Consider the following 25,836-nt stretch of genomic DNA (forward strand, 5'->3'; position numbering starts at 1 on the left):
CGTTGGGTGAGTCAAAGTGAGTAAATAAAATGATAGCGGTACCAATCATAATTGAAGATAATTGTAAGTTTCAGCCATGCCTTGTTGTACCAGAACTTGTGTATTCAGTTGTTTTAGGAGCTGACTTGGTTGCAAATCATGGAAGTAGAGTAGACTTTGATTTAGGTAGTGTGTGTTTGTTCTATGAGGAAACTAGCAAAGAAGTACGTGTTAATTATGATGGTCTGAGGTAAGTGTGTTGGTGACGTGTGTTCTTTGAAATATATGAGAGGTAAGTGAAGTTGTTCCTAGTGAGAGGAAATGTGTTGTTGGGTGTGTTACGTGTCTATACGACCAGTATCCGAGGGATAGTCGGTATGAGGCAGTGACGTGAGGTAATTTGAGTGAATTACAGGAGGAGTAATTGTGGTCGATGTTAGGTAAGCATCGAGATGTATTTAGTGGTAAGTGAGGAAGAACACGTATATGAACATAAATTTGTAGTAAATGACCATTCATTATTTGTGGGAGGTAAGTACCCTATTCAACTTAAAAATGCTAGTGACGTCTAAGAACAAATAAACATTATGCTGGATTACGGAATAATTGAACCATCTTGTAGCCATAGTGTTGATTCTTTAATTTTTGTTGCCAAGTAGGATGTGATCTATTGAGATATGTAAGTTAATAAGGGCAAAATTGATTCAGTTGAGTGACAGAGTGCTACTCAGAGTTCCATTTCATCATCTGCAGAGGCGGGAAATATGTCTAAATTCTTTCTTTTGTATCAGGGGTATTTCACTATTGTGAACCGTATTGGGAAGTGTGCATATTCCTTAAATTCAGGAAGGGGATATTGTCGGTATTTGTAGTATTATATATGTAAAGAAGTACGTCACGTGAGTTTTGTTAAGGTAAGAATAAGATGATTAATTTTGTGAGAAACTGGCAAAATAAAATTAACATCTGCGATATGCGTGTGAACCAAGTGTCGTATTGGTGTATTGGAAGAATAAGTGCTACATTGTCATGTACTGTGTGACAAAAAACGGAGAACAGGACATTGGACAGTTATCTACGATAACCATATGCGAGAAAAGTTCTCATATAAGTGATATTTCACAAAATATTTTGATATGTTAAAAAAAAGGAGAAGAATGTTGTATATTGATTGAAAATTATTTGTGTGTGTTAAATCAAGTGCTATACTCTTGTGATTTGTATGAGAGAAAGAGAGAATGGGACACTGGACAGTTATCTACGATGGCAATGTGCGAGAAGAATTCTCATATTTGTGGTATTTTATAAAATGTATGGATGTTGAAAAAGAAAATTATTGTTGTATACTCATTTACAGTGTTTATCTGTGTCAGTGTTATATATATATAATTTTGTTCATAAATCAATCGATTCTTTGTTCTTCGATTTATTTATGAGGGAGGCGAATTGTAACGGTTCAAATCCCGTTACAAGATGATATCTGTATTTTTATTATTGTATGATTTTATCTGTATTTTATTATTATTATTATTATTATTATTATTATTATTATTATTATTATTATTATTATGTCAGTATTATTATTATTTTATCTGTGATATTGTACTATTATTGTAATTATCCGTTTTATTCAATTTTGCAATTGCCTGTTGCTTGCAAGATTGCACTTAGATGTATACATATATACGTATGTGTAGTATAACATTCAATACCTGTACAGTGAGAATTGTTGTATATATCAGGGATGGGATGTGACGTTGGTGCATTGTGCAATATTGTTGGCGATTCTGCCAAGTCATCGCCAGGCCATGGCTACGTCATCGTATTTATTTAGAATATGCGCGCACGGTGTCATCGCCGCGGGGCTATTTCACCACTGTGCGTAATATCTGTCGCGTAGGTGGGAGTATGTCATTGTTATTTCTGGAGATTACGTAGCTGTGTCAGCCAACGTCTATATAAGGTGGGTGCACATTGTAGCGTCAGTCATTACTTATACGGATGCAGTACAGTGAAGTAGTCTACTAGATCAAGAGGCCTTAGTTGGCCAGTGAACGAGAGATGGTGAAGACTCAGTGAGCCATTATTGGTCATTGAGAGAGTGAGACCAAATGGTTGGTCCGTCACTTAGTGGAAGACGCGGACGCAAGGCTTACCAAGGAGTCAGAGAGGGCAACCCTGGACCTGCCAAGAGGTCATACCATATTGACTTACAAAGAAGTCAGATGATATGGAGAAGAAGCAGTCGCAAGGATGTATCACCACGTTAGGCGTGACACATCTACAGTAAACACCAGAGCAGAGGAATACGTCGTAATTACACTCAAAGTGTTAAAGGTACAGTCAAGTGAATCAGTGAGGGAAATATTTCGTATAAATTGTTAAATGTCCGGTCAAGAAGAATTCAAATTCATGCCTAGTTTCTTTCATTTGCAATGTCATAATTTCATATTCTCATCTGTTTTATCGCAACAAGACTCACTATTTTTTGATATATTATTTAAAGAATATATATTGTTCTATCAAACGAATTCATAGTTTCATTTCATTGACAGTAAAATATCTTAACCTCAAAATTAATGGGGAAACCGAACGCCAAGCTCCTTTTCCCAGAACTTGTATGGTATGTTGTCAAAAGTAACCTTATTACCCCACACCCTAGAGATAGTCAAGAGTCTCATTCTATTATTGCTGTACTGAGTGACAGCTGGCGCCCTTCAAATAACGTATGTGTAAGTAAGCAGGTAACAAGTAAGTGTGAGTACAGGGTTCGACGAGTGTGTATTTTATTTAATGAATATTAATTTTCAGATTCTCAATTTTAAATGCAGATATTCAGATTTTTCAAGTTAAATCCAGTTTAATATGTTTGTAAAGGTAGTCAAAAAGTCAGGAACATGTTCACACTTTGTAATGCTTGATGAGCGCATGGTGCTTTAGCAATAACTTATTAATGGGGCCAAAACAGGAAATAAAGCTGTACCAAAAATTATACATAATACAACTGTTCAAACTAAAATTGCCGAACTCTTATGTTTCATGCGATTTTAGTCTACAACGAGCAGCGGAGATTTTCGTGATCATTACATTTTTCACAAACTCCCAAATATCTCTTGAGTTTGAAATATTACTTCCATCTAAACAGTCTTCTTTTTCTACCATTTTTCCTCCATCCATAGAGTCACACATGTGAATGTGTCCCTGTTTTACAGACGGATGCCCTTACTGACGCAACCCTATGTGTACATAATAATAATAATAATAATAATAATAATAATAATAATAATAATAATAATAATAATAATAATAATAATAATAATAATAATAATAATGCAATGACATATTGCTACCATTCCTGCTATAAAATGGAAATATTCACGAATTTAAATTTTATTTGCAAAGTCCATCACTGGAGAGCATCACTGACGTAGAAGTATTATACAGTCACCGTGGCAACGAACTATTGATGGTGCCCTAATATCGCCGACACGGAAGAAAATAAAATTTGTTAGCTCCTAAAACCTGTTCAAAAGTGAGTGATTTAGTTGAGTCTTTTGCATTGCCACTTATCTTCGCTAGATGCCATTACTGAAATTACTGAAATTAACCCGTCAACGACAGGAACAGGTGAGTTTACATATTTTTCAATTATAAGCTCACAGCCTCCTACGAGGGTTGGGCCATAACTCTTGGCAGCTACATTTTTATGCACGAATGCGGAATCTATCAGAGAAATATACAGACGAGAGTAATGAGCGTGAGGTGCTGTGGAATGTGTGAATAATGCTGAGTAGATTTACCATGAAATCCTTGTGTTGCATAGTTTATTCTCAGAGAGTACAGTAAATCCTCAGTGTACTCCTCTAGATTGTCCACAACACGTTGCCAACGATGCGGGAGACGTCAGATTCCAGTCGCCTCACCATGTGTGAATGACCCAGTTTCGTGTTTATTTATTATTTATGCAATTGAGTTTACGTTACACCGACACAGGGAGGTCTTGTGGCGACGATAGGAAAGGCCTAGGAGTGGTAAAGGAAGTGGTCGGGGCCTCAATTAAGGTACAGTCCCAGCATTTGCCTGGTGTGAAAATGGTAAATCACGGAAAAACCATCTTCAGGGCTGCCGACAGTGGGGTTCGAACCCACGATCTCCCGAATACTGGATACTGGCCGCAATTAAGCGACTGCAGCTATCGAGCTCGGTAGTGGAGTTTTTAAAAGTAGGAAAAATCATAATATGAAGATAAAGTTGGAATTCAAGAGGAGAGATTATGGGAAATATTGATTTATAGGGCTGCCGAAAGTGTGGTTCGAACCCCCCTCCCCCCAATCTCCCAGACAAGATCACAGTTGTGCGCTTCTAACAGCACGGCCAACTCGCCCGGTGTCTCGTGCTCTGTTCATGTACTATGAGTATTATGCTTTGAAGGACACATGACCATTGCACGGTAGCACCGAGAAAACGTGAAGAAAAAGGTAGTTGCCATGACTTATGCCCTTACCGTCGTATTTTCTTCCCCACATACTGTGGAGTTATCCACAATGACGGTTACTATTCTTTTCAAATTCCATAAAAATGCATGGGAAGAAAAATTCTCTTTTCAGCCACCTTCTTTGCCTTCTATATTATTTTCCTCTAATGTGATTGTTGGATCAATGACATAACCAATGTTCCGTTTTCTTTCGATCACCACGATGTCGGTACACCTATGGAATCCACCAGCTGAGTTACATTCATAATCTGGGGATATCATGACCTTGACACTAAAGAACCATCAGGCCTGGATCCACTATACCGAGTGCTCAAGGTCATGCCCCAGCAATATCAAGCACTGAATGAGTAAATATTAATCGATAAGAAAAATATCAAATAAGTATCTCGGAAACCAGGAAGGAAAAGGTTTTACTCTACAATATTTGATGAATGGGAGCACCGATTTTGCTATTATTATTATTATTATTATTATTATTATTATTATTATTATTATTATTATTATTATTATTATTATTATCATCATCATCTGTTTACCCTCCAGGTTCGGTTTTTCCCTCGGACTTAGCGAGGGATCCCACCTCTACCGCCTCAAGGGCAGTGTCCTGGAGCTTCAGACCCTTGGTCGGGGGATACAACTGGGGAGTATGACCAGTACCTCGCCCAGGCGGCCTCAACTGCTATGCTGAACAGGGGCCTTGTGGAGGGATGGGAAGATTGGAAGGGATAGGCAAGGAAGAGGGAAGGAAGCGGCCGTGGCCTTAAGGTAGGTACCATCCCGGCATTCGCCTGGAGGAGAAGTGGGAAACCACGGAAAACCACTTCCAGGATGGCTGAGGTGGGAATCGAACCCACCTCTAGTTAGTTGACCGCCCGAGGCTGAGTGGACCCCGTTCCAGCCCTCGTGCCACTTTTCAAATTTCGTGGCAGAGCCGGGAATCGAACCCGGGCCTCCGGGGGTGGCAGCTAATCACGCTAACCACTACACCACAGAGGCGGACTATTATTATTATTATTATTATTATTATTATTATTATTATTATTATTATTTGTTCTACGTCCCACTAACCACTTTTACGGTTTCCGGAGACGCCCAGATGCCGGAGGTTTGTCCCCCAAGAGTTCTTTTCTGTGCCTGTGAATTTACTAATACCAGGCTGACGTATTTGAGCACCTTCAAATACTACCGAAATAAGCAATAATCGAATCCGCCAATATGAGCTCAGGAGGCCAGCACCCCACCGCGTGAACTACAGAGTCCTTTATTATTATTATTATTATTATTATTATTATTATTATTATTATTATTATTATTATTATTATTATTATTATTATTATTAACTCGACTGGGTGGCATAATTGATTTTATCTGGTGTTTAATATGAAAGGCTGAGGGATCAAATGTCGGCGTAATCGACTGATATTTCATAGTGGTTACTTGCAAAAAAATATCGTATTAGTAGATTTAGTAATTTGTTAAAGAATCAATTTTCACAACTATATTGGGCTCTCCAAAACATTTTGAAATACAGAGCAATCTATAGCATTTTATTCTTATTCCTTTTTTTTGCTAGGGGCTTTACGTCGCACCGACACAGATAGGTCTTATGGCGACGATGGGATAGGAAGGGCCTAGGAGTTGGAAGGAAGCGGCCATGGCCTTAATTAAGGTACAGCCCCAGCATTTGCCTGGTGTGAAAATGGGGAACCACGGAAAACCATTTTCAGGGCTGCCGATAGGGGATTCGAACCTACTATCTCCCGGATGCAAGCTCATAGCCGCGCGCCTCTACACGCACGGCCAACTCACCCGGTTATTCTTATTCCTAAAGGAATGTTACAGACATTATTATTCTTAATAATAATAATAATATTAATAATAATAATAACAACTTTTCCTCACACTAACTACTTTTACAATGATAATATTATTTTTTACATCCCACTAACTACGTTGACGGTTTACGGGGACGCCGAGGTACCGAAATTTTGTCCCGCAGGAGTTCTTTTACTTGCTGCTAAATCTACCGACACGAGGTTGACGTATCTGAGCACCTTCAAAGACCATCAGACTGAGTTAAGGACCGAACCTACCAAGTTGCCGGGCTGAGGGGCTCAGGTGTTTGAGGCGCTCACCTTCTGATATTATTATTAATATTATTATTATTTTATTATTATTATTTTTTATTTCTTCTTATTCTTGCGTTAGGGAGACGGTGAGTTTGAATCTCGTAATCGGTAACCCTAAAAATGTTTTTCCGTGATTTACCACTTTTACACCAGGCAAATGCTGGCTGTACCTCAATTAAGGCCACAGACGCTACCTCCCATTCCTAGCCTTGCCCTATACTTACGTCGCCGAAAACCTTCGATGTGTTAGAGCGACATTAAACCACTAGCTAAAGAACCCTCCCTTATCATCTTCTGCGCCTTCTTCACCTTCTTCATCCTCATCGTCATCGTCATTTTCATCTTCTTCAACCGCAGGAATTAATAGTAACACCAGATTTATTGCAGCCAATGGCCAATTTAAAAGTACACATACAATTTAATTTTCTTCACTATGGTTCACGAGGGATCTAGTTCTTTTCGAGCAGTAGAGCAGATGATATCTGCCACACTTAATGTCACAGGGTTCACAAATGTACTTGTTATCCGGTAAGTGAAAAGTCTTAGTTTTTCACATTGGGTGATGGAATCCATAAACCACGAGCCGCGTCGCCGTGTGTTTGAGAGTGTAGTTAGTTTTCGCCCATTGGTTGATTATCATTGATTCACGTCAATAGAAATCTTCCCAGATGCTTGCTCGTTTCTCTCTTCTTTCATTTAAATGTTTTTCTGATGCGTTGGTTGTTTGTAGGTGAATTTTTAATTTCAGTTGCTCTATGAAGAAGGGCTCCTTTCTGAGTTCATAAATTTAGTCTTGTAGGAGTAAATTTCGAGACAGCAAGGTACTCTTCTCAAGAAACTTGTTTTTATCCGATCCAATACTGCGAGGTCAGGAGTCGTGAGATGGGGCCATATTAGTGGTATTCTATAGTTTGCGATTGGTACCAGTGGGGCCGACTTGGGGGGGGGGGGGAGACGTCTTCTGCCCACCGAAAGTGATCTTAGGGGGGCGAGAGTACCATTCCCCCCCCCCCTACCAAAAACATTTCTCCTAGATGTTACATTCCCTTAAAACCTGGAGTTTGGTACTCTTTGGAGGCTACTAAGGCGTTATAATTTGGAGAAGGTAGTTTTATATCAAGAAATGAGATTAGAAAGCGGGCGTTCTTTCTGGCAGCCACATTTACCAATGGAGACTGTTCATGCGGTACATGTGGTGGTAGAGCTTTTCACATTTCGTATCATGAAATCCTTTACAGTAATAGGATATTTATAAAGAACTAGCAAGATACCCGTGCTTCGCTACGGTATTATACTGAAATTTATAATTGAATGCTTATTGTTTTAGATATATAATCCGCCGAAATTCGCGATCTGACTCGTTTTCTGCGAGAATCCGCCAAAATTCGCGATCTGACTCGTCTTCTAATAGCTGACGGCAAGTTTCCTCCCATTTCTCAATCTTTATTTCCAGCAATCGATTTCGTACTTTCCGGGCTAGGTCCAAATATTCCCCCCGGTCAATTGGGTCCCTAATTCGTTGCCATCTTTTCCTATAAGCATTTTTAATATGGATCAAGTCCTTCAGGAGATCCGGCGTGGTATCGTCTTGGGTGCCTTGGCGATACTGAAACTGCGGCCAGACTGCATTCTTAGTCATTACCCGGCCAGGACCCGTTTCCAGCGCGGTCCGCACATTTGACGACGGTCTCGAACATTATTATTATTATTATTATTATTATTATTATTATTATTATAGATGTTCTGGAGCCCACAGCAAAATGCAAGACCGCTACTTGGCGGTAAATTACATCTGCTGCCATTGTCATTGTTGCAATGTGACCAGCAGCATTGTCGCGCGTAGGCAAGTGTGCGGGATTTCTGGCGATACAAATGACATACTTCCGTGCATTATTGACCTTATTATAGAGGTGAACAATTTGACGGCCAGTCTCATTCCCATCGTTTATTTCAAATGTGCTTAAATTTTTTTTTTATATGCCAGGAGAATCTACTGTAATCTAAGAACGTTCTCCGAAGGAAAAGATGGCTGTTGAAAACGAACCCAGGAAAGATTTAAAATGATCGGTTTATGATCAGAATAAGTACATCGAAAATCTACATCCTGTTTCCAGTCATTCGACAGGGTCAGGAATGGAATGAATAAAGACCCATTGTAACGTTCCAGACGTCACAGTGTAATTATGTTAATTTTATTATGTGTGATTAATTCAGGAATTTAACGTCATGATATTTATCTTGGTATGTAATTGTATTATAATTCATGGTTGATCATTTGCTCACTATCATTTCATTACTTTGTAACTACGACTTGTAAACGAGGGCTAAATATCCTAATATTCACTTAGATTCTTGCGACATTCGTTTAAATTTAACTTGCAGTAGATTTCCTCTATCTTGCCACATCACCGAGGAAGAAGGAAGGACAAATTTAGACATCAAATTCTGGGAAAAGCGAGCACGTGTTCAAGCGTTGTAACGACAGCTACCGTATTTCGACCAGAATAATTCAAACTGATCACCGCCTATATTTTCAAAGGAGCGTCATGTTGCCATGGATACTGAGTGAAAGGGCTAATAGAAGAACAGTTGATATCTTGGTTGGGACCCATCTACTCTAATATCTGGAGTGGGGAGAGACGTGTCAACTGATTGGACCACGTGTAGCGACCTGCAATTAGAGCCAGAGAAGGTTATAAAAGGGCGTGTTGGAGCTCTTGGCATCATTCTGCATTCGTTATTATTAATCTTCTTGATTCTTCGATCTTGTATTCGCTGTAGGTCTGAGAACTTGTCTTATGGTTGTTGTACCATAGTGGACTAGTGTGATAGTTCATCACTTCTACATTAATTACTTCGTTACCACGACGTGGTACTTCGGAATTTCTGAATGAGGGGTGTATAGCCACTCTCATCAGGAAGTCGTACAGCTCGGCTACTAGACCAGTTTGTACCAGTCTAAGACAATAGGTAGTATTAAACTAGATAGAAATGAAACTTCAGGGCACATTTTCAGTAAAGTTGGAAGGATTATTAATTGAGTATCCTCTCCACATAACCCAAGGAGGTTTTTCTAACTATGACTTAGGGCTCATCTCCAATATATGGGATAGAGCATAATAGGGAGTGTTAGTGTCGAAGCCATCTTCCAATTAGTGGTCGGTGCACTTAGCAAGGCAGGAATGGTACTTAGCTGCAGATGAAGATATCTCAAAAACGACCGGTGATGTTCCAGGTACAAGGATGGAAGCTTTCCAAGGACCAGCAGAACAATACTACATGGTGAGCAAGCGAGTTAAAAATATTGCAAGTTTTCGCGAAGTAGAGTCATTCAACTTTTTGTTAAATTCATGTCCTATTTTAAATTCAGTTCTCGTTAAACCGTCGTCATTTATATTCAATATAATAAATAGTATTTTTCTAGTTCACTTTAATCAATCTGCTTTAATTAGCCTTTTGATTTTTAATTCTCCTGCTTAATGATTAGTGCACCCCTGTGATAAGAGTCCGTCCAAGCTTGATTATACATTTTTATCTTTAAGTCATCAACTTAAAGATTGGCGCCCTTAGCTTGCATGGTTGCATTTCTCGTTCAATTAGTGTTCTCCAAAAAGGGGAAGTCACATAAATGCCGCTCCAACGTAGGGCGAGAAAATCATTAAGTACGGAGCAGTTAATGACAGTAACGATATCAGAATTCGTATTATGGGAAAAATTTGGATATCCACGTTGCATTAGGAGTGTTTGATTGTGGGGAGGGTCATGGCTGATCAGACGAAAGAGGAGAGGATGTTGCGCAGTGGACGGGCGATAAAAGGCAATAACGTATTGAGTTCAGAGGAAGAGTTGTGTAGTCTAGTAGAGGAAATTGAAGATAGAAGTGTAAGTAGTATGGAGAGTGAAGGCAAGCAGAAAGAAGTCAGTATGGAGTCAGATGATAGTAGGATGGGGGGCGAAGCGAAAGTAAACACTAACAATGAAAGTAATAATAATGATCAGTTAATGGGAATGATGCAGTTAATGTTGAGTAAGATAGAGGACAGTAAATCTGAAATAAAAAAATGAATTGGAACAAATTAAAACAGATGTAGAACAAACTAAATTGAGCTTAAAAGTGAATTAGAACAAACTAACACTAAAATTGAGAATATTAAATATGAACTTAAAGAACAGTTAGAGCAAACTAAAGCTGAATTAAGCAGGGAGATGAGGGAAAATAAGGAGGAAGCGAATCGGAGAATGGACGAACACAGTAGGCAGTTACGCGATCTGGTGGTAAAAAATGAACATTTTAATAAGCGATTAGTGGAACAGAAAAGTGAATGTGAACGGCAAGGGAAAGAGGTAGAAGAAAAGTTTGCGGAGCAGAGAAGTAAATTCCTGTAGTTAATGGGGAAGGAAAACAACTCTACTAGGGAGGACGTAATGAGGCAGGTCACTAGTATTGATAAGAGAGTTGAGACTCAAAAAGGGGAAATACGGGTATTCAAAGACCACGTCCAACAAGAGATTGACACAGTAAAGCTTAGAATAGAAGATGAGACCCGGGCAAGTGAAGAAAGGTTTGCGATAGCTGAAGAGAATAAGATTGAAATTAGGACATTGAAAGAGAAGCAGGTTAATTTGGAGAGCGAAATTGATAGGAGAGACAAAGATGTAGAATGCCGGATGGAGAAAGCAGAAAATCAGTTAAAACAGGTGGCAAAGGATAAACAGGTTTTCACGGGAATTCAATGTCTAGGAAATAGCTAAATTAGGGAAATTGAACTACCTAAATTTAATGGGAAACAAACGAACCCGCTAGATTTCCTTAAGATGGTAGAAAAACGGTTTGAAAAGCGTCTAGAGGAAGGGTCTATGGACTGGGAAGACGTTATGGAAAATATTGACCATGCTTTTGTAGGAGAAACTCGGTCTTGGTTCATGGTATATAGGCAAACGATGACGAACCTGAAAGAATTCAGAAATAAGTTTAGAGAGAAATTCTGGAATGAAGCGATACAAGCTCGGAAGAGAGAAAGGGTGGTATTTGGGAGGTACAAACAGCATGAGGGAGTCACTATGACCGAATACTTCCTGGCCCATGTCATGATTTGTCAGAACTTAGATGGTATAACCGAGGGGTCTGATGTAGTAAGACTACTTTTGAGACATTTTCCGGACAGGGTGAGAGAAGCGGCCTGCATGCAAAGAGTTGGTACTATTCAGGAAATGGAGAACCTACTAGGCAGTTTTGATGCTTTAGGTAACCTTAGGAGTAGAACGGAGAATATTCAGAACTTTAGTCATCACAACGGAATGAGACATAACGGAAGAACACAGAATCACGAAGCTCGCAATCAGTTCAGATCTCAGCATAACAGTAGGAGCGGAGCACCTGAATATAGGACAGGAAATTCCCAACGGGGGCCAGAGCAATGTACTAATGAGTCCAACGTCAATACACAAAGGGAACCTTTAAACTAACTAGAGGCTGTAATCTTAGGTCAGAATTCCAGCCTAGTACGAAGGTAGCGAAGTGTCTTGCCATGAAAGTGTTACCATATGACCTAGATGTTAGAGACGATTTTTTGTATGAACCCGAGCAGAATAATGGAGATTAAAGTAATGAAGTAGTCAATCCCGTTGTTAAATTGAAAGTTTGGGGGGGGCGTGGGTTAAATTTTTTATTGATTCTGGTAGCCAAATATCATGTATTAGTTCTCAGTGGTATGAGTCATTAGTGAAACAGGGTATTCAGTTGGAGGAAATGCCTGTTAAGTCTACTTTCATCATTACGGCTGTTGGAAAGAGGTCTAAGCAAATTTGTAAACAAGTAGCTGTTCCGATCTGTATTAATAATTTTATTAGCGTTCAGATATGTTTGGTAATTCGGCATTTGATATTTGATCTTATCTTGGGATCTGACTGGTTAACGTTAAGATTGGCTCAGTTAAATTACAATGATTTAGTGCTAAATTTGAGATGGAATAATGAGGATATCAAGGTCAAGTTTGAGGAGGAAATTCAGAGGAAAACGGAAGTTAGTACATTGTGGAGAATGAGAGAGGTTTCTAAAGTTAATGAAGAGGCTAGTGAGGGCCTGAAGTTGTGCCAGTTGTGGATTAATGAGGATAAAATATGTGGCTTGAAAGAAGCCGTAGGTAGAAATCAGTTAAATGAAGTCCAGAAGGACAAGTTATTTGAAGTGTTATATGAACACATGGAGATTTTCTCTGAGAAACCTGGTGTTACCCATCTGTACGAGCATTCTTTTTCTGTGCTGGATAAAAGTCCATTCAGCGGACCGCGGTATCCGATACCACACAAATATGCCATAGCCGTAGAGGATCAAATTCAAGCTATGTTAGCAGACGATGTGATTGAATTATCAAACAGTCAATACGTTAATCCCTTAATTGTCGTGCCTAAGTCTGATGGATCAATACGTTTGTGTATTGATGGCAGGGAAATGAACAGACGTATTGGTGTTGATCAGTTGAGATCACAAACCATTGAAGAGTTGATACAGAGTTTTCAGGGTAAGAGTTGGTTTTCTACGTTAGATCTTAGGAGTAGTTTTTGGCAGATACCTTTGAGATCAGAAGACAGGCCTCTTACTGCTTTCAGCTATAAGCATATTTTGTACCAATTTAGGCGTGTTCCTTTTGGGACCCGTACGAGTTCGGCAGCTCTAATTCGCGCACTAAGTATTGCCTTGGGAGATGATACTGAAGATTATGCTACGATTTATATCGATGGCTTGGTTATAGCATCTAGTACCTTTGAAGAGCACTTGGACCACTTGGAGAGGGTTTTTTCTAAATTAGAGTATGCTGGCTTTACTCTGAAACTTGACAAATGTGTTTTCAGTAGACGAGAGGTGACTTTTTTGGGGCACCGTGTATCGGCAATGGGAGTGACGCCTGAGAGCACAAGAATTGAAAAAATATTGAATACTACGACACCTAGAAATATTAAGGAGCTCAGATCGTATATTGGTGTATGTAATTTTTTCAGACGATTTGTAGTGAGATTTGGTAACTTACTAGAGCCATTTAGAGAACTATTGAAAGCTGGCAGTAAGTGGGAATGGACACAAGGTCATGATAGAGCTTTCCTAAAATTAAAAGAAGGATTCAGGCAGGCGGTTGTTTTGAGATACCCCATATCCGATAGGAAGTATGTGTTGCTGGCGGACGCATCTCACTGTGGTATCGCTGGTGCACTATGTCAAGTAGATGATGATGGCAATTTAGGGATTGTGTCTTTAGCTTCCAGAGGTTTAAGTGCTGCTGAAAAGCGTTATACTATAACGGAACTTGAATTCCTAGCTATCGTATACTCCCTAAGTAAATTTAGGATGTATGTTTTAGGTACCGAATTTGAAATTAGGACGGATCATCATGCTCTTTCTTTTGTATCCAAGTGTAAATTATCATCTAACAGAGTTAGTAGATGGATACTCGCCCTACAAGAGTATGATTTTAAGGTAACTCACATTAAGGGAAAGAATAATGTCCTTGCTGATTTATTGTCACGTGATCCGAAGTTGTGCGAAGAAGGTAGCCTTCTAAATCAAGTAGGGATGACATAAAATTGTTAATGTTGAACTGTAGAAGTATTGTAAAGAAAGGAATAGAATTAAGTAATTTAATAGATATATATTTACCAGATATTGTAATAGGAGTTCAATCATGGCTGAGAAATGATACAATGGATGCAGAAATTTTCTCACGGCACTGGAGTGTGTATCGTAGAGATAGGATAGGAAAGGTGGGAGGGGGAGTTTTCATTCTGGTGAAAGAAGAATTTGTAAGCTACGAAAAAGTTAAAGATGAGACACATGAAATTCTAGGTGTAAGGCTCATTTCTAAAGATAATAGGCAACTTGATATATTTGGAGTGTGCAGATCGCGAAAGGGTAGCACTGATGCGGATTCGGAATTATTTGATAGGATAGTCAGCTATGTGGGAAACGACATGGAAAGAAATGTGATTGTAGCAGGAGATCTGAATTTGCCAGATGTCAATTGGGATGGAAATGCGAACGACAGGAAGCATGACCAACAAATGGCAAATAAGTTAATATGGGAAGGACAGCTGATTCAGAAAGTGATGGAACCAACCAGAGGGAAAAATATTTTGGATGTGGTGCTGATAAAACCAGATGAGCTCTATAGGGAAACTGAAGTAATAGATGGTATTAGTGATCATGAAGCTGTTTTTGTGGTAGTTAAAAATAAATGTGATAGAAAGGAAGGTCTTAAAAGTAGGACTGTTAGGCAGTACCATATGGCTGATAAAGCAGGTATGAGGCAGTTTCTAAAAGTAACTATGATCGGTGGAAAACGGTAAATAAAAATGTAAACAGACTCTGGGATGGGTTTAAAGAAATTGTTGAGGAATGCGATAACAGGTTTGTACCTTTAAGGGTGGTAAGGAATGGTAAAGACCCACCTTATTATAATAGAGAAATAAAGAGACTAAGAAGGAGGTGCAGACTGGAAAGAAATAGAGTTAGAAATGGCTGTGGAAGTAAGGAGAAATTGAAGGAACTTACTAGAAAATTGAATCTAGCAAAGAAGGCAGCTAAGGATAACATGATGGCAAGCATAATTGGCAGTCATACAAATTTTAGTGAAAAATGGAAGGGTATGTACAGGTATTTTAAGGCAGAAACAGGTTCCAAGAAGGACATTCCAGGAATAATTAATGAACAAGGGGAGTGTGTATGTGAGGATCTTCAAAAGGCAGAAGTATTCAGTCAGCAGTATGTAAAGATTGTTGGTTACAAGGATAATGTCGAGATAGAGGAAGAGACTAAGGCCAAAGAAGTAATAAAATTTACGTATGATAACAATGACATTTACAATAAGATACAAAAGTTGAAAACTAGAAAAGCGGCTGGAATTGATCAGATTTCTGGGGATATACTAAAGACAATGGGTTGGGATATAGTACCATATCTGAAGTACTTATTTGATTATTGTTTGGCCGAAGGAGCTAGACCAGATGAATGGAGAGTTGCTATAGTAGCCCCTGTGTATAAAGGAAAGGGTGATAGACATAAAGCTGAAAATTACATTCCAGTAAGTTTGACATGCATTGTATGTAAGCTTTGGGAAGGCATTCTTTCTGATTATATTAGACATGTTTGTGAAATTAATAACTGGTTCGATAGAAGGCAATTCGGTTTTAGGAAAGGTTATTCCACTGAAGCTCAACTTGTAGGATTCCAGCAAGATATAGCAGATATCTTGGATTCTGGAGGTCAAATGGACTGTATCGCGATTGACATGTCTAAAGCATTTGATAGGGTGGATCATGGGAGACTACTGGCAAAAATGAGTGCAATTGGACTAGACAAAAGAGTGACTGAATGGGTTGCTATATTTCTAGAAAATAGATCTCAGAGAGTTAGAGTAGGTGAAGCTTTGTCTGACCCTGTAATAGTTGAGAGGGGAGTTCCTCAGGGCAGTGTTATCGGACCTTTATGTTTTCTTATATATATAAATGATATGAGTAAAGGAGTGGAATCGGAGCTAAGGCTTTTTGCGGATGATGTTATTCTCTATAGAGTGATAAATAAGTTACAAGATTGTGAGCAACTGCAACGTGACCTCGAAAATATTGTGAGATGGACAGCAGGCAATGGTATGTTGATAAACGGGGCTAAAAGTCAGGTTGTGAGTTTTACAAATAGGAAAAGTCCTCTCAGTTTTAATTACTGCGTTGATGGGGTGAAAGTTCCTTTTGGGGATCATTGTAAGTATCTAGGTGTTAATATAAGGAAAGATCTTCACTGGGGTAATCACATAAATGGGATTGTAAATAAAGGGTACCGATCTCTGCACATGGTTATGAGGGTGTTTAGGGGTTGTAGTAAGGATGTAAAGGAGAGTGCATATAAGTCTCTGGTAAGACCCCAACTAGAGTATGGTTCCAGTGTATGGGACCCTCACCAGGATTACCTGATTCAAGAACTGGAAAAAATCCAAAGAAAAGCAGCTCGATTTGTTCTGGGTGATTTCCGACAAAAGAGTAGCGTTACAAAAATGTTGCAATGTTTGGGTTGGGAAGAATTGAGAGAAAGAAGAAGAGCTGCTCGACTAAGTGGTATGTTCCGAGCTGTCAGCGGAGAGATGGCGTGGAATGACATTAGTAGACGAATAGGTTTGAATGGCGTCTATAAAAGTAGGAAAGATCACAATATGAAGATAAAGTTGGAATTCAAGAGGACAAACTGGGGCAAATATTCATTTATAGGAAGGGGAGTTAGGGATTGGAATAACTTACCAAGGGAGATGTTCAATAAATTTCCAATTTCTTTGAAATCATTTCGGAAAAGGCTAGGAAAGCAACAGATAGGGAATCTGCCACCTGGGCGACTGCCCTAAATGCAGATCAGTATTGATTGATTGATAGAGCCACGTGAGGGCATTATTATATGTACATGTCTGTCTAAGGAAAACGAAACTGCTCTAAATAGACTACGTAACCTATTGGTTGAACAGTCGGTAGACGAGGAATGTCGGGAACCTTTGTCTGTACTTCAGGGAGGAGAGCAGCTCACTGTGTCGCATGGTAGGCACACGTACAAACTGGTTAACGGGTTTCTAGCCAGGAAATGTGGCGAGGATCTCTGGGGGATTTGTGTACCCAAAGCGCTACGTGTGGAATTGATTTGGTTTATCCACAAGGAATTAGGACATTATGGAGCTAATAAAGTTCTGTATGAGATCCGACAGAATTTTATATGGGACAAGATGGGAAGAGATATAAGAAAAATTCTTTCCACTTCCGATCTGTGTCAGCGTAGCAAAGTTCCTAACCGCTATTTAGCAGGACCTCGTCAGGCAGTAATCTCAGAAAGACCTGGTGACTGGTTGTGTACTGATCTGTTTGGACCTGTGGTAAAGGGACAGTTCGGCTTCCAATATATTTTAGTCATTATTGATGCCTTCTCGAAGTTGGTCAGATTATACGGTATGAGAAAAGCCACTGGAAAATCTTTTAGTCGTATAATCCAAGAGAAGTATATCCCTGAATTAGGTACTCCTCTTAGAATATTATCAGACAGTGGACCGCAGTTTATTTCGGGAAAATGGAAGTCCATAATTAGAGAGCTAGGTATTACACAGGTTCATTCATCCAATAGGTACCCTCAGGGCAATATGTGTGAGCGCGTTATGAAAGAGTTATCTCGCATGTTTAGATGCTTAGTGTTCGATAAGCATACAGCCTGGGTGGCTCATTTATCCCGCATAGAGACATGGATCAATGCAGTTCAACATGAAAGCACTAGATTGACGCCGTCACAAGTTCATTTTGGTTGTAAGCCCCAGAATGAACTAGTGAGAGTGTTAGGTTTGCCTGAGGAACCACCTCGTAATGCTGAATTTTACGTCCGACTGGCACGGGAGAACCTGATTAAATCTGGAGATAAACGTAAAAGGCAGCAGAAACGTAAGGTACTTGATAACTTTGAGGTAGGTGATATGGTTTTGGTGAGAGTTCCCATGTTGTCAAACAGTGAGGATAAGGTAACAAAGAAATTTTTTCTTTTATATCAAGGTCCTTATAAAGTACATAGAAAACTAGGACCCTGTGCTTACAAGTTAGCGGATGGCGAGAGCGTAATGAATGGGTCATATAACATTAGTAGTTTACGGAGATACCTGTCGTGTGAGGTGGCTGAACCGGATTGTGAGATATAGGTCAGTAACTCGGGGAAGTTGCTACCTGTTATGTCAGACTACGAGCGGAATGAGTTTACGTCTCAATTGTGGTGGTATTTCCTAGTTGTGTTTGTAAACAAGGGAGGTGTTTGTGTGTAGCGGTAGATTTACGCTCGTTCATTGACAATAGATCATCTGTTTTCTGTATGTGAGGCCATGAAATTTTATATCTTATCTGTTTTCTGAGATGTTACCGAAGGCTAATTAAAGCTGACGACGGCAAATAATTAATCTTCCCGTATGTGCATTTCTAACTTGCAATAATTTTACCGTGAGCTTAAATCGCGTGTGTATTCGTGTGAAGTGTATTGCATCCTGCTTCAAGATAAGGTTGAAACATTCGAGAGAGTGATTAAGGTGTAAATTGGTTGTATCATTTGTTTTCCATGGTTTTAATGTAAAAGATTGGAAGAGAACGTGTTACTGCTATCTAGCAAAGAATGTCGGAAAGATGGAGAGTAAAAGGACTAATAGACACTCGGGAGAGTTTGTAATCTGAATTGTATATATATTATGTTATATTCTCAATGATAATCTTGTTTTAAAAAATGGAAAGTTGCTCATGTTGGGCATAATTTAGTATCTAAACCTCAAGATGAACTGAAATAACAGACATTCGCAATGGTAAGCAGTCTAAGAGTGAGATGGAGACAGTGAGATATAATTAATTGTATGAAAATAATGTCGGTCGTAATGGGCAGGTAATAGAGGTATTTCATGTCAATGTGGGAGTAAAAGTGTGAGTTCTCAACTCATGTGATATTTGTTAAGAACTCATGGGGGCGTATGTAACGTTCCAGACGTCACAGTGTAATTATGTTAATTTTATTATGTGTGATTAATTCAGGAATATAACGTCATGATATTTATCTTGGTATGTAATTGTATTATAATTCATGGTTGATCATTTGCTCACTATCATTTCATTACTTTGTAACTACGACTTGTAAACGAGGGCTGAATATCCTAATATTCACTTAGATTCTTGCGACATTCGTTTAAATTTAACTTGCAGTAGATTTCCTCTATCTTGCCACATCACCGAGGAAGAAGGAAGGACAAATTTAGACATCAAATTCTGGGAAAAGCGAGCACGTGTTCAAGCGTTGTAACGACAGCTACCGTATTTCGACCAGAATACGCCTATATTTTCAAAGGAGCGTCATGTTGCCATGGATACTGAGTGAAAGGGCTAATAGAAGAACAGTTGATATCTTGGTTGGGACCCATCTACTCTAATATCTGGAGTGGGGAGAGACGTGTCAACTGATTGGACCACGTGTAGCGACCTGCAATTAGAGCCAGAGAAGGTTATAAAAGGGCGTGTTGGAGCTCTTGGCATCATTCTGCATTCGTTATTATTAATCTTCTTGATTCTTCGATCTTGTATTCGCTGTAGGTCTGAGAACTTGTCTTATGGTTGTTGTACCATAGTGGACTAGTGTGATAGTTTATCACTTCTACATTAATTACTTCGTTACCACGACGTGGTACTTCGGAATTTCTGAATGAGGGGTGTATAGCCACTCTCATCAGGAAGTCGTACAGCTCGGCTACTAGACCAGTTTGTACCAGTCTAAGACAATAGGTAGTATTAAACTAGATAGAAATGAAACTTCAGGGCACATTTTCAGTAAAGTTGGAAGGATTATTAATTGAGTATCCTCTCCACATAACCCAAGGAGGTTTTTCTAACTATGACTTAGGGCTCATCTCCAATATATGGGATAGAGCATAATAGGGAGTGTTAGTGTCGAAGCCATCTTCCAATTAGTGGTCGGTGCACTTAGCAAGGCAGGAATGGTACTTAGCTGCAGATGAAGATATCTCAAAGACGACCGGTGATGTTCCAGCTACAAGGATGGAAGCTTTCCAAGGACCAGCAAAACAATACTACATGGTGAGCAAGCGAGTTAAAAATATTGCAAGTTTTCGCGAAGTAGAGTCATTCAACTTTTTGTTAAATTCATGTCCTATTTTAAATTCAGTTCTCGTTAAACCGTCGTCATTTATATTCAATATAATAAATAGTATTTTTCTAGTTCACTTTAATCAGTCTGCCTTAATTAGCCTTTTGATTTTTAATTCTCCTGCTTAATGATTAGTGCACCCCTGTGATAAGAGTCCGTCCAAGCTTGATTATACATTTTTATCTTTAAGTCATCAACTTAAAGATTGGCGCCCTTAGCTTGCATGGTTGCATTTCTCGTTCAATTAGTGTTCTCCAAAAAGGGGAAGTCACACCATCTAGCGGCGACGATAGGAATTGTGCCGGCTGCCGAAGCACTCTTCTGGGGCAATGATCGATGAATGACAAATGAAGTGAAATATTAGACAGTGTTGCTGGAATGAATGGAGAGAGGGAAAATCGCAGTATCCGGAAAATACCTGTCCCGCCTCCGTTTTGTCCAGCACGAATGTCGGATGGAGTGACCGGGATTTGAACCACGGAACCCAGCTGTGAGAGGCCGGCGCGCTGCCGCCTGAGCAACGGAGGCTCCTTATAAGTACATTATGAACAGTAAAATCAATTGGTCTCACCTCCTTTTACACCCCACCACCGTTAAATTTATTTACCTCCCCCCCACCAAAACATTAAAGGAAGGGGTGTTTCTTTATGTTTAAGGGAGATTCCAAACACCAATGTTCACATCTATTACCTTCAGTTTTGAGATATAAGTATCCCCATAAAAATAATTCACTTTTTTCACTTCCTTTCACACTCCTCCCCCCCCCCCCCAAGTGAATTTCCCGACAAAAAATACTTTTCTTTAATGTTAAATGATCTTCTAAATACCAATTATCACGACTCTAACTTCTTCAGTTTTTGATTTATGTGTCCTCATGATATGAATTCAACTCGTTTTCACTCCCGCCCCCAAGATGCCCCCCCCCCAAAACGCGTTTTTCCTTGTTTTAAAGGAGATCCAAATACCAATTTTCACGTCTGTAACAACTTTAGTTTTCATTAGATGTATGTATTCTCATACAATTAAGTCAATTAATGTTTCAATTCTTTCCCCACCCCCACCCTTCGTGGGATTTTTTCAGAATACATGTTTCTTTACTTTTAAAGCAGATTCCAAATATCAAAATTCACGTCTGTAACATCTTCATTTTTTTTTTTTTTTTTTTTGCTAGGGGCTTTACGTCGCACCGACACAGATAGGTCTTATGGCGACGATGGGATAGGAAAGGCCTTGGAGTTGGAAGGAATCGGCCGTGGCCTTAATTAAGGTACAGCCCCAGCATTTGCCTGGTGTGAAAATGGGAAACCACGGAAAACCATCTTCAGGGCTGCCGATAGTGGGATTCGAACCTACTATCTCCCGGATGCAAGCTCACAGCCGCACGCCTCTACGCGCACGGCCAACTCGCCCGGTATCTTCATTTTTGAGATATCTGTAGCCTAATTAAAATAATTCAACACCATTTTCAGTCACTTTTACCCCCCCCCCCTCCACCCAAGTGGTATTTCCGAAAACTAAAAATACACGTTTCTTTATTTTTAATAGAGATAAAAATATCATTTTTCACTTCTGTAACATGTTAAGTTTTTCGAGATGTACCGTAGAAATTCTCATTTTAAAATTTCACCCCTTTTTAGTTCCCCGTAAGTGGAGTTTCCAAAAACAAATCACCTATGTTTCTTTACGTTTCAAGGAGATTCCAAATACCCACTTTTTACGTCTAATATTTTACGTTTCTCAGATATTCTGTAGATATAGTCTTTCAAAAAATTCACCCCAGTTTGTCACTCCTGTTTAACCACCATTAATTGGATTTTCCAAAAAGCAAAAAAAAAAAAAAAAAAAAAAAAAACAACGTGTTTCTTTATTTTTAAAGGAAATCCCATTCACAAATTTTCAGTTCTGTAATATCTTCAGTTTCTGAGATATATGTATCCTCATTAAAGGCAATCAATCCATTATTCACCGTTTTAACCCCTCCTATTGGGATTTACAGAAAACAAAAAGTACGTGTTCCTTTGTTTTTAAAGGAGATTCTAAAAACCAATTTTTACATCTGTAAACTTTTAAAGTTTTAAGATGTAGACACACTCATTTTAAAAATTCACCCCCCTCTTCACCCCCCATTATTTGGATTTTCAAAAAATGAAAAAATACCTGTTTCTTTATTTTTAAAGTAGATCCCAAATACAAATTTTCAGGTCTGTAATATCTTCAGGTTCTGAAATATATAGTACGCTCATTAAAGACATTCAACCACGTTTTCACCCTTTTCCATCCTTCCTATTGGGATTTTCTGAAAACAAAAAAATACGTGTCAGTTTACTTTTAAAGGAGGTTCTAAATACCAATTTTTACATCTATAAACTTTAAAAGTTTTGAGATATAGATACATTCATTTTAAAAATTCACCCCCCTTTCACCCCCTACATTAAATGGATTTTCCAAAAAACAAAATAATACGTGTTTCTTTATTTTTAAATGAGATCTCAAACACCAATTTTCAGGTCTGAAATATCTTCAGTTTTTGAGATATAGGTATCCTCATTAAAGGCATTGAACCACTTTTTCAACCCCTTTCACCCCTCCTATTGGGATTTTCCGAAAACAAAGGAATACGTGCTTCTTTATTTTTAATGAAGATTCTAAATATCAATTTTTATATTTGTAAACTTTAAAAGTTTTGAGATAAATTGCACTCATTTTAAAATTTCACTCCCATTCTCACGCTCCCATTAATTGGATTTTCCAAAAACAAAAAAATACGTGTTTCTTTATTTTTAAAAGAGATCAAAAGTACCAATTTTCAGGTCTGTAATGTCTTCAGTTTCTGAGATATAAGTACCGGTATCCTGTTTAAAGGCATTCCACTTTTTCACCCTTTTTCACCCCTCCTATTGGGATTTTCTGAAAACAAAAAAATGCGTGTTTCCTTATTTTTAAAGAAGATTCTAAATACCAATTTTTACATCTGTAAACTTTTAAAGTTTTGAGATATAGATACACTAATTTTAAAATTTCACCCCCCTTTTCACCCCCTTAGCGACGGGATATCCAAAAATCCTCTCTTAGCGAGCACCTACATCTTAATATGAATATATCCCCAAAATTTCATTTCTTTATGTCCAGTAGTTTTGGCTCGGCGATGATGAATCAGTCAGTCAGTCAGTCAGTCAGGACAAGTTATTTTATATATATAGATATGTATTTATGAAGCAAGTTCTATTTGTTTTACTTGTGATTATTTTTGATAGCTTCGTACATAAAAAATGTCCGACACTTTGGCTGAATGGTCAGCGTACTGGCCTTCGGTTCAGAGGGTCCCGGGTTCAATTCCCGGCCGGGTCGGGGATTTTAACCTTCATTGGTTAATTCCAATAGCTCGGGGACTGGGTGTTTGTGCTGTCCCCAACATCCCTGCAACTCAAACACAACACATAACACTATCCTCCGCCACAATAACGCGCGGTTACCTACACGTGGCAGATGCCGCCCACCCTCATCGGAGGGTCTGCCGTACAAGGGCTACACTCTGCTAGAAATAGCCACACGAAATTAATTAATTACAGAAAACATTACTTCAGAATATGTACTGTTTTTATGAATCAAGGTCTGTTTCCCTGTTCAGTTGTGAATATTATTGAAAACACCGCACATATGACTCGTTCAAAAATGTATTTGAGAAACAAGCCCTATTATTCTTTTGTTTCTTTCTGTTTGTTTGCTAATATTGTTATTATATAGCAATGTTTGCAAAAATAGTTGTTTCTCATTTCACATGCCTGTGTTCATGTTAATCATTCTCCCCCCTTCCCCCTATAGTTATCTGCAGTCGGCGCCTGACTGGTACTATTTTTGTGCGGAATAAGTAAATGGCTGTTTTGATGTCTAGTAGTTCTGGCTTACTGATATCTTCAAAGCATCAAATAGCCACTATAGCTCTTTAAAGAAACATGTATCCTGAAGGATGTTATTCTGACCTGTAGTTGTAATCCCAAGTATTTAAAGATATTTGCCATTTCTAATTTATTTTTGCCAAGTAATAGGTATGGCATCCGAATTGGCTAGTCTGCCTCCTTTTCTCAAACCCTGAGGTCTTAGGGTCATCCGAGATCCACTCTCAAAGCTGCAGCAGGGATCAGTTACTACATTCCCTGCATCATCCATGTCAGCTAACCAAGACCGAACGGAATTAAAAACCGCAAGAAGTATGCTGTGCAAATGGTGTGAACTTTTTTAAAAAGCTCTTGCTTACTCCTCCAGACTGTACAGTTGACACTTGTGCTGCCCTTGAGAGACGTGCCTCAGTGTTAAAGAGATGCTGTGCACGCCAGTACAAGCCCGTACTTTCGTTATTATTCACGTTGAAAGTGTGCCTGTGGGCAGTGAGTAAGTTATGTCGTGATTTACCTACCTCCCATCTCTGGAGTCCTCCGCTTTCTATCCGATACGCCGAATTCTTGGAGTTCATCCAAGGCAGAGGTCATCTCCATTGTCTCCAAATCTAGCCTGCCATCAAAGACACATATTCACAGCAATCACAGCTCTGCAGTGCGACTGGACTACTAAAATCTACCCTCAGACTAACGAAGGTGTGATATATAAACGGAGGGTTGTTTAGACTGGCGTACAATCTCAAGGTAGAATAGATTAAAACACAACAGCATCGGCGACAAGTTTATTTAATTTTGAATCCAAATATGTTATGTTATTGTTATGTGAATTGTTTGTGAATACTAAGCGATTTCGCTGTGAGGTTAGGATCACGTAGTTGTTATCTGGCATTTGGAAGTTCGTGGGTTCGAATCCCACCACTGGCAGCCCAGAAGATGACATTCCGTTGTTTCCCATTTTCACATCAGGCAAATACTGAGGCAGTACCATAATTAATGCCAGGACCGCTACCTTCCCAATCCAGGCCCTTTTCCTTCCTTATGTCGCCGAAAACCTTCGATATATTAGTGTGACGTTACCCTATTGGGGAAAAAATTACTTTGTGAACGTTGGCGTAAATTCCGTCAGATTTTTAGAAAATGGTCCCAGATGGTGAATGACCATTCTACTGATCAACTTAGCCATTTGGTTGCAAATGTTAACAGCTTAACGTCGATAATAATAATAATAATAATAATAATAATAATAATAATAATAATAATAATAATAATAATGCCGGGCTGAGTGACTCAGACGGTTGAGGTGCTGGTCTCTGACCCCAGGTTTGCAGGTTCGATCTTGGCTCAGTCCAATGGTATTTGAAGGTTCTCAGATACGTCAGCCTCATGTCGGTAGATTTACTGGCACGTAAAAGAACTCCTGTGTGACTCAATTCCGGCACCTCGGCGTCTCCAAAAACCGTAAAAATGATAGTTAGTGGGACGTAAAAACAATAACATTAATAATAATACCGGATGAGTTAGCCGTGCGATTAGGGGCGCGCGGCTGTGAGCTTGCATCCTGGAGATAATGGGTTCGAATCCCACTATCGGCAGCTCTGAAGATAGTTTTCCGTGGTTTCCCATTTTCACACCAGGCAAATGCTGGGG

Source organism: Anabrus simplex, chromosome 1, assembly GCF_040414725.1.
Source record: "Anabrus simplex isolate iqAnaSimp1 chromosome 1, ASM4041472v1, whole genome shotgun sequence".
NCBI lineage: Eukaryota > Metazoa > Arthropoda > Insecta > Orthoptera > Tettigoniidae > Anabrus > Anabrus simplex.